Source organism: Castor canadensis, chromosome 15, assembly GCF_047511655.1.
Source record: "Castor canadensis chromosome 15, mCasCan1.hap1v2, whole genome shotgun sequence".
NCBI classification, from domain to species: domain Eukaryota; kingdom Metazoa; phylum Chordata; class Mammalia; order Rodentia; family Castoridae; genus Castor; species Castor canadensis.
The window spans coordinates 52751200-52760937 of NC_133400.1; the positions used below are offsets into that span (position 1 = coordinate 52751200).

The 9738-nt window shown below is 39.8% G+C and overlaps 1 non-coding gene and 1 pseudogene across 1 annotated transcript; one reads left to right on the forward strand and one right to left on the reverse strand.

Annotated features, from left to right (window-relative positions):
• The first annotated feature begins 433 nt into the window (after positions 1–433).
• LOC141417724 (small nucleolar RNA SNORA51) lies at positions 434–566 on the forward strand. Its single transcript, XR_012442363.1, has one exon. It is a non-coding gene; the product is annotated as a small nucleolar RNA SNORA51 (small nucleolar RNA).
• A 2048-nt stretch (positions 567–2614) lies between these two features.
• Positions 2615–7973, reverse strand: LOC141417245 (heterogeneous nuclear ribonucleoprotein A1-like; annotated as a pseudogene).
• Positions 7974–9738: the final 1765 nt, after the last annotated feature.

A 9738-nucleotide genomic window follows, 5' to 3' on the forward strand; every position in this document is an offset into this window, starting at 1 on the left:
GATCAAGAGGATCATAGTTCAAAGCCAGCCTGGCAAAAACTTCACCATTCCCAATCTCAAACAACAGCTGGATATGGTGGTACACACCACCATCGTTGAGATGGGACCTTGCAAACTTTATGCCTAGGCTAGTCTTGAGCTCTGATCCTCCCAGTCTCTGCCTCCTGAGTAGCTGAGATTACAGGCATGAGCCACTGCACCCAGCCTTCTTAGTATTTTTAACTAACCTAGTAGACAATAGTTTGCCCAAAGTAAAAATAGCAAAATTATATTAAATTACATATGTGATGTGAGCGTCATGTGCACTTAGGTGTATGTGAAGTGAATGACAGCAATGATATGAGGGGTGGGATGGAGGAAGGAGGACTATTTTGTTATTGCGGGTACTTGCACTACATGAAGTGTGGTAGTATTATTTGAAAACAGACTTGAAAGTCTCCTGGTGCTTACCACAGGCTGTGTTCTTACATCGACTGTATAGAAAGAGGAGGCAAAGTAAACCTACCGCATGTACACCTCAGCCCAGGCCCTGTGCCTGATCTGTATTGTGAATGGCGGAGACATGGGGTTGGGGAAAAAAAAGAAATGGACTTGAATTAGTTATAAACATATATAGCAAACTCTAAGTCTAGGGTAACTACTTTAAGAAAAGTAAAAAGATGAGGCATAATTGATACTAAGAATGGAGAGCAAGAGCTAGAGGCATGGCTCAGTGGTAGACCACCTGCTTTGTAAGCACATGGCCAAGAGTTCAAAGTCCAGTACTGCCAAAAAAAGAAGAAAGATAGAATGAAAGAAAGAAAAAGCCCAATGGAACAAAAAAATAAGGGCAACCAATGGAAAATAGTAGTAAATATGGTAGAATTAATCCAACTATTAACATCACTTTAAAAATCAATGGTTTAAAGACACCAATCAAAACAGAGATTGTCAGCTAGATAAAAAATAAGATTCCAAGCCTCGTGTGGTAGTACATGCCTATAATCCTAGTATTTCAGTGTCTGAGATAGAAAGATCATGAGTCTGAGGCCAACCTGAGCTACATGGTGAAGGTAGAGGATACAATGATATGTATTGAAAGCTGTTGAAAAATGGGGGGTGGTAAAGGGATAAGGGAGAGCAATGGAAGGGGTTAAATGGACCAAAGTAAAGTATACTCACAGCAGGGATACATTGAAAAACCCCTTTGAACATCGACTTAAAAATTAATAATGAGAGGACTATAAAATAGGTACAGTGTGTGTGGGGTATCTGTGGAAGGGGGAGGGTGAATTAAAGAGATTAAGGTGAAGAAATATGGTTGATGGACTCATCTACTTATATGAAATGAACAAAGAAACCTCTTGCAATTGCTTTAAGTGGGGTGGGGAAAGGGTTGAGGGGGACAGATGGTGGTGGGGATCTAATTAATGTACAATATCAACCTATTTGGAATTGTCACTAGAAAGAAAAATAATAAGATGCCTTGCTAACACTAATCAAAAGAAGGCAGAATTAGCTATGTTAACTTGAGACAGAGTAAACTTTAAAGTAGGGGAAATTGTCAGGGATAAAGAGGCATTACATAATAAAAAAGAGGACTTCAACCCCCAGTACTACCCCCCTCCCCCCAAAAAACATCCTAGAGCTAACATCAAACTTACCCAGTATCAGTACTTCAAAGATTGGGAACAAGGCAAGGATGTCTGTCACTACGTAACTAATGCAAGAAGAGAAGAAAAAGAAACGAAGGGCATACAGATTGGGAATGTTGAAATAGAACAGTCCTTGTGTGCAGCTGACATGTTTATTTTATGTAGAAAATATGAAAGAATGAATAAAAACTTTCTGGAACCAATAAGTGCTGATAGCAAGGTTTTAGGACACAAGGTCAATATGCAAACATCAATCACTTTCTTATATGCCAGCAACGAAAAAGTGGAAATTGAGATTAAAAACACATTATCGTTCCCATTAGTATTGTCCCCAAATAAAATAATTATGAATAAACATGGTATTTGTACAGGATGCATATCAGAAATGCTATGAAACTGATAAAAGGTATCAAAAAAGAGCTAAATACACTGATACTTAGTGTCAAGGTACTACTTATTCCCACCTTAAGCTATAAATTCAATACAAGTCCAATCAAAATCCCAGCAATTCAAGTCAGGTGAGACATAGTCCCTGAAGACCATACTTGAATGTTTTTTTAAAGGACACATTTATTCAGGGTCATGATCAGACCATTACATTTAGCAATCAACAGCTAAATGGGTAGGAAAAAAAAAAGCCTACGTTAAAACCCTTTTGGAGCTTGTGGAGTGGCTCAAGAGGTAGAGCATCTGCCAAGCATGTGTGAGGCCATGAGTTCAAACCCCAGTGCTGCCAAAAAAACCCCTTTGTTGGAATGCTTTATACCTTCCACGGAACAGAAACTAAAATAACCTGCTATACAAATAGTCACAAATATAGTCCTCAAGTTCATTTGCCCGTACACATGAATATTGTCTAAAACATGTCTTCTTTGTAGCAGCTAGGTGCTTGGCCAAGTTCACAAATCTGTTGTAACTTGTAGTTTACCTGTCACTTCTCTGGCTCTCCTCTCCTGCTAAGATTTGTTTCCTGGCAATAATTAAAACCTCCTGTCACTGCTATCTCTACTGCTGCTGCTGGAGCCACCTTGATTTCTTGGTTTAGAAAATTATTGGGGCTAGGGCTTCCGTCTCCAAAGTTTCCTCCCTTCATGGGTCCAAAATTTGAAGATTAATTTTTGTAATTGTCCAAATCATTGTAGCTTCCACCACCTCCAAAACTGCTTCCATCCTTACCAAATCCATTGTAGCCATCCCCACCACCATATCCACCATCACCATAGCTACCACCAAAGCTACTTCCACAACCACCACCAAAGCTTCCAGAACCACTTCAACCTCTTTGGCTAGATGAAGTACGAGCCATCTCTTGCTTTGACAGGAATTTCCTTCACAGTTGTGGCCATTCACAGTGTGGTATTTCTGAATGACAATTTTATCCATGGATTCATGGTCATCAGTTACAAAATCAAAGCCCCTCTTCCTCCCACTGCCTCTATCTGTCATGATTTCAATCACTTCAATTTTCCCATACTGTTCAAAATAATCTCGTAGGTGATGTTCTTCAATGTCGTAACTGCAGCCACTTCCTCTGTAGTGGCATAAGTGACAAACCCTAAGCCCCTGGAGCACTTGGTGTTTGGATCTCTCATTGCTACACAATGCACGAGTGGCTCCTTGGACTCTCATCCATTGTTTCAAAGCTCAGCCCTCCAACAAAGAACTCCCACAGCTGCTGGCACTGTTTAGGAGACTCTGACTTAGACGGGACTGGGAGACAGACTTTCGTGCTGCTTCCTTCGCTGCATCCATGAACAGAAAGGAGTAAGCTATTGAACGTATTTTCCTATTTGAATATCAAAGGGAGTGAGCAGTCAGAGGACTGACACTACTTGACTCTGAGCCTTCCTAGTGGGTAATCAAGGCGGTGTGGTATGGTGAAAGAACAGACAAATGGATCAAGGGACAGAATTGAAGGACCACCCAACTCATATGATGGAGAAGAGACAGCCTCTTCAACAAATGTTGCTTTGGAAACTGGATATCTGCATGCACAAATTGAAATTAGATCCATGTCTTTCACCCTGTACAAGTATCAACTTAAAATGGATTAAGGGCCGAAATAGACCAATTGGCCCAATGGAATATAGTCAAAGGAGTAAGTTACAATGAAACAAAGATAGCTGTTTCAACAGAAGGTGCTAAAAAACCAGACATCTGCATGCAGAAAAGACATCTACATATGAGCCTCACACCTTCACAAAAACAAGCTCAGAATGGATTATAGACCTAAATTAAAACACAAAACTACAAAACTGTAGAAGACAACTTAGGGAAACCTGGATGACCTTGTGCTATCTTTTTTGATACAGCACCCTAAAAGAAAGAAATAATAAACTGGTAAAATTAAAGACTCTTCTGTTAAATAAAATGTCGAGAGGACTAGCCAAAGACTGGGAGATATTTGTAAAAGACATATCTGAGAAATAACTGCTACCCCAAAATGGCTAGGGATATAGCTCAGTGGTAGAGTATTTGCTAGCATGTGTAAGGCCCTGGGTTCAAGCTCCAGTACTACAAAAAAGTGAAGGGAAGGGAGAAGGGAAAGGAAGGAAGAAAGAAAGAGAGAAAGAACTACTACTGAAAATGTATGAAGAACTCTTAAAATGGAGCAATAAGTAAACAAAATGAACAAAAGACCTGACCACAATAAAGCCATCTGTAGATGGCAAACATGAAAACATGCCCAACATCATATGTGATTAGGAAATTGCAAACTAACACAGCAATGAAATACCCTATGTACTTATTGGCATGGTTAAAATCCAGAACACTGTCAGCAACAAAGACTGGTGAGGAGGTGGGGTAGCAGGAACTCTCAGCCATTGCTGGGGGAATGCAACATGGTATAACCACTGTGGAAGACAGTTTGCAGTTACCTTCAAAACTAAATACACTCTTGCCATGTGATCCATCAATAATGCTCATTTGTATTTACTTAAATGAATTGAGAACTCACAAACACAAAAACCAGTACATGAATGTTTATAGCAGGTTTTAATCACAATTGCCAAAAACTGGAAGCAATCAAGATGCTCTTAGTAGATGAATGGATAAGAAAACTGTGTTGCACTGAAATAATGAAATATCATTTGACACTAAAAAAAGATGAATTATCAAGCCATGAAAAGACATGAAGGAACTTTACTAAGTGAAATAAGCCAATCCAAAGAGACTGTATACTATATGGTTCCAACTCTATGATATTCTGGGAAAGGGAGAACTATGAAGACAGTAGAAAGATTAAGTGGTTAGCAGGGAGGGAGAAAGTGAGCCCAAATTTTTAGGGGGATGAAACTATCTCTGCATGCTACTACAATGTGGATGCATGTCATTATAACTTTGTGCAAAGTCGTAAGATGCACAACACTAAGAGTGAGCACTAATGCACACTATGTTCCTTGAGTGATAATGATGCTTAAATGATAACAGATGTTATCTATCTATCTGTCACTGTGCTGTGGGATGTTGATAGAGATCAAGGCTGTGTATTTGCAGGGAGGGGACAGATCGGAACTCTGCACTTTATTATGTTCAATTTTGTTGTGAATCTAAAACTGCTTTAAATATGAAATTTATTACATTTAAAGCATGGGTCTTAAATATACAGTAAGTTTGGATTAATGCACACAGCCATGTAGTCTCAACCTCAATTCACAATAAAGAATGTTTTCATTACCCCAAAAGGTTCCCCTGTGCCCCAATGCACTAGGAACTTACTGACTTCTATGACCATGTGTTAGTTGTCTTCACTCCCAACTTTTCATTTTTTTAAATTATTGTTGTACTGGGGGATACAATGTGACGTTTACAAAAGTTCTGGCAATATATCATAGTTGAATTCATCCCCTCTATCATTCTCCTGTGAACTCTCCTCCCGCCATTCCTGGAATAGTTGCCACAGGTCTCATTTTTCCATTCACATGCATGTATACATGGTATTTCCACCATGTTCACCTCCTACAAGCTTTCTTTGTATCCTCCCCGCTCTGGCTGTACCAGCCCCCCAGACAGAACCTGCTTTGCCTTCCTGCTATCCGTTTTTGTAAAAAAAAAAATGACATTTTTGTTTAAGACAGCTATATAGGGTGTTTCCTTGTGACATTTCCATATATATATATGCATATGTGTGTATGTATATGTATATGTATATATGTATATATAACCCGAATTGGTTCACGCCTTCTATTTTTCTCCTTTCTACATAAGTCTCCCTTCTTAGGATGATTTCAACAGGTTTACAAATTCAATATTCATTCTTGTACAGGAAGTACATCAACCATATCACTCCCAACTTTCATGTGGAAGGAATTATACTCTTTTGTCTGCCTTCTCACGTGAGACATTTTTGAGATTCATTTATTTTTTTCAAGTATCAAAAACTGTAATCTTTTTTTCACTGTTTGAGGAATTTTTATTAAAGCAAGAATTTTATAATCCAAATTATGTTTCCTTGCTCAGTTATCAATTTTGTTACTTAAAACAGAACTGACATCCTGAGCTATTCCACAGTAAAGAATTATAAAATTAAAGAAAGGAATGCTTTAAATTTTTGTACTTTGCTGAAAATTCTTTTTCCCAGGGTCTATAAAATATTGATTTGTTTTATATTTTACTATTTTCTGTGAAAAACTGTAATCTTTTTATTGTGTAGTATTGCATTTTATGACAAAATTAAAATGTGCTGATCAACATTTGGGTTGTTTCTGGTTTTTGCTTTATAAGTAAAGCAGCTATTACATTCTTTTGCCATACTTTTTTGCTGGGTGTGGTGGTGCACACCTATAATCCCAGCACTCAGAAGGCTGAAGCAGGAGGATCGTGATTTTGGGGTTGGCCTACATAGTGAATTCCAGGCCAGCTTGGCTGCATACATAGCAAGATTCTTTCTCAAAAAGCATCTTTACACTGAATACGTGCAGACTTTTTCTTGTTATTATTCCATAAACAATACAATCTCATAATTATTTACATAGCATGTACATTGATGTAAGACTCAGAAGTAATCTAGAGAGTCTCTCAGGAGGGCTGTGGGTTTCTCTGTAGTAGAGTGCTTGCCTAGCATGTGTCATGTCCTGGGCTCATCAGCACTGCAGTATGTGCAGATGGGAGGTGTGGGCTGGCTGTATGCAAATATCATGCCATTTTATTTATATTATGGGCTGGAGAATCCAAAGATTTTGGTACCTGTAGGGGACCCTGGAACTGTCCCCCATGGATATTGAGGGACAACTGGAACTGAAGTGGGTATAAAACGATATCTCAGCGTGGTTTAGCTGTCTTTCCCTGATGAGTAAAGTTGAACATTATCACTATTATTATTATTAGCAGCACTGGGGTTTGTATTCAGAGCCTCACATTTGCTAGACAGATGCCCTACCTCTTGAGCCACTCTGCCAGCTGTTTTGTGTTGGGTATTTTCTAGATAGGGTCTCATGAACTATTTGCCTGGTCTGGCTTTGAATCACAATCCTCCTGATTGCTGCTGGTAGCTAGGATTACAGGCATGAGCCACTGGAGCCTGGCTAATATTGAGCATTATTAATTATATATCTTCCTTTGCAAAATGTCTGTGCATATATTTATGTGTGTGTATACATGCCTTTAAGTTGCGACCTTAGGTCACTGATTTTAAACCATTTTCTTTCCTATTTAAGCACTCTAAAGTTAATACTCTAAGTACTACCTCTGCATCCCATAGTACTTGATATGCTACATTTTCATTATCATTGAATTAGAAGCATTTTTAATTTCCCCTTGTGACTTAGTCTTTTGTTTATGGGTTATTTAGAAGTGTGTGGTTTCATTCCCAAACACTTGGTATTTTTCTAGTTGTCTTAATTTTAGTGAATGGAATTCTGTCGTAATTATAGAACATGTGCTGTAACACATTCTTCTGAAACTTAATAGCCCTTCTTACTAAGGCTCATATTATTGTGTACTTTTGTCAGGGCCCCACTGTACTCACAAAGAATGCCTATTTTGTAGTTGTTAAGTATGATGTTTCATCTATTTCTGTTAGGCCAAGGTAGTTGACAGTGTTGTTCAAATCTTTCTTCCACAATAATTTTCCCTTCCTTATTAAAAGTATAATTTTAGGTCATAAGCATAATTATTGATTGATTGACAGCCTTAGATACACACATAGACTTCCTGGCTGCCCACCTCACAGGATCTTTATGACAGGGAGACTCACCCAAGAATCATTGCCCTTCTGAGACCCTGCAGGGGAAGCAAGCTGGTGCCCACAGCTCTCCTCGAGCCCCAGTTCTTCATGCCACCCCACATTTCCACCACAGTGGAGCTATTGCCACTGAAATCTGGTCCCTCGCTATTCATGACTTGGTGTCAGCCTTCTGTTTCCCAGTGTTTGTCCTAAGCTCTACTGTATGAATTCTGGCTGAAGGTTCTGTGGCTCCTAAGACAATGGTGGAACTTTAAAGCTTTGGCTCGGATCATCTCCTTCTGCCTACATTCCTTCTAGATTTCTGCTATCAGCCCATCCTAAGGACATCATGAATTTCTGCCCATATACCATGCATTTAAAAGATGCTGTTCAATTTCCGTGTTCAGATTATCAGGCTGAAAAGTTTCTCCTGTTCTAATCATTCAGTAAATTTAGGGTTCTCTTGAAGCCATGTCCTTACTCTGATAACAAGCTATCAAAACGAGTATCAACACAACGGAATTTTACTCAGCCATGAAGAAAAATGAAATACAGCAATGTTGTAGGACTTGGGTTACATGACAAGGGGAGAACATGTACGGGAGGTACGGGGTTAGATAGAAAACCCAAAACATGAAGGCATTTGATGTCCCCACTGCAGAGGAATTAATACAGAAACCTTAGAGTGACAGAGGTCAACACGAGAAGGGGATCAGGAACCAGTGTAAAGATCAGTTAGAGATGAATCAACCTGGGTTGTAACACATTTGTACATGAAAGCAATGCTAGGAATCTCTCCGTATAGCTGTCCTTATCTCAACTAGCAAAAATGCTATGTCTTTCTTATTATTGCTTATTTCTACTCTTCAATGGAACTGGAGAAAAGTGCAGAACAGGTTCTGCCTGGCGGGGGGAGAGGGTGGGGGTGGGGGCAGGAGGGAGAAATGACCCAAACAATGTACGCACATGTGAATAAATGAATTAAAAAGAAAAACGAGTATCAACACAAACGTAGGGTCTGGTGTGTAGCTCAGGGGTAGAGCATGTGATTCCCATGTGTGAGGCCCTGGGACCCATCCCCAGCATCAAATAAATAAATCAGATACAGACATGGCGGCCAACAGGGTTATGCACAGAACAACAGATTTGGCTTGGTTGAAGGGGAAGGAAATTCACATAGAACATCCAGGGCACAAGATCACACGGGTGCCATAGCAGTGTTCACATAGAACTTAGGGCACAAGGAAATTCACATAGAACTTAGGGCACAAGATCACACGGGTGCCATAGCAGTGTTAGCTCCGTGGTAGAGCACTTACCTAGCATGCACCAGGCCCTGGGTTCCATACCTGGCACCACAAAAACAAAACAAATGAACATTGAAAAAGAAAATTAAGCATTCCTTTGATTAGTTCATTAGCTTGGCTGGCTATTTCTTATCCAAAATAAGCCTTGGATAAATGACACCTCAGGAGATAGGTTTAGTTGGGGGAGGCTAAGGAATTGACAGAATGCAGGGTCTGACTTAGTGACGGGGACTTATACACACAAGAAGTGAGAGAGAAGCTGCAGGGATGGAGGTGGTACTGCAGACACTTCCTTCCTCTGGGTTCCTGCGAGGGTGGTGTTAATCAAAGCGTCATCAGTGTCACCTAAGAGTTTGCAAAAACTGGAAGAGTTCAGGCCCCACTCTGATCTTATTGCAGTAAACTCTGGGGAAAGGCAGACACCTGGGCTCTGCTAGGCCTTCAAGGTGATGCTAATGTACACAAAAGTTTGAGGAGTACAGGGAGAGGACCAGTCCTGCATTGCGGTCACTGCATGGGATACTCTTATTCCTGCCACTACCAGACACTGGTGGCACTCACTGATGCTGCTTCATAGATTTGAGTTCCTTTCCACTATCTACACTCTTAAGAGATATTGCAGAAACTGTAA